This window comes from Hoplias malabaricus, chromosome Y (genome assembly GCF_029633855.1).
Source record: "Hoplias malabaricus isolate fHopMal1 chromosome Y, fHopMal1.hap1, whole genome shotgun sequence".
In the NCBI taxonomy this organism is placed as follows: Eukaryota; Metazoa; Chordata; class Actinopteri; order Characiformes; family Erythrinidae; genus Hoplias; species Hoplias malabaricus.
Genome location: NC_089820.1, coordinates 30,777,785 through 30,778,836, shown reverse-complemented (window position 1 = coordinate 30,778,836; position 1,052 = coordinate 30,777,785).

Here is a 1,052-nt window from a genome sequence, read left to right as displayed (position 1 = left end):
GCGATGGGGGTCTTCTCCCCGGAGGTTTGGAGCGGGCGATGGAGCGAGCGAGGCCGAGTCGGGTGAGCCTGGGCCGGGCATGGGCGTTGGCAGCGACGGGGGTGTCTTCCCCGGAGGTAAGTACCGTGGGGGGCAAGCGTGAGATATTCCAGGCCGGGAAAAGTGAGCTAAATTCGGCAAAGCGTTGTTAAAAAGGGGGGTCGGTTGATTTTTTTGTTAAATCTAAACGAACAAAGGGTGCGAGGCGTGAAAATTGCATTCAGCCGTGATTTTTTGGCAAAGTGCTAACCCTAGTGTTCTCCCAGTGGGACGTTTTAAAGTAGGACTTAGAAAAATTTCTGACCCTCTTCGCCCTAGGTAGCAAGCCCAAAACGGAGCACCTCGGAGAGGTAAAAATTCAGAGGGCATGGGGGTTTCCAGTGCGGTGCCGTCAGGACATTAGGGTTCCTTTAGAAAAGACGAAAGTTTGGGTACACCGTATGTAACTATGACAAGCCCAAGGCTCTGGTTCGCCTGTGGGCATGAATATAGTGAGATTTCCGCGTTATCTCACTGGAGGTGACCCCGGAACGGTTCAAAACCTAAGTCGAGACTTCCATGGGACCCCGGCGATGGGAGTTTGAAGCCCGAGGAGTGACGCCCTCTGGGCTAAGGTTGGTGGTAGGTTCGGCCCCCCTTTCTGGAGGTCTAAACTGACTTCCATGGACCCCGGTGATGCGAATTTGATGCCCGATGAGGAGCACACCTCTGGGCTAAGGGTGGTGGTATGCTCGGCCCCCCCCCTCTGGATGTTTAAACTGACTTCCATGGACCCCGGTGATGCGAATTTGATGCCCGAGGAGTGACTCACCTCTGGGCTAAGGGTGGTGGTATGCTCGGCCCCCCCTCTGGAGGTCTAAACTGACTTCCATGGACCCCGGTGATGCGAATTTGATGCCCGAGGAGTGACTCACCTCTGGGCTAAGGGTGGTGGTATACTCGGCCCCCCCTCTGGAGGTCTCGAATGACTTCCATGGACCCCGGTGATGCGAATTTGATGCCCGATGAGGAGC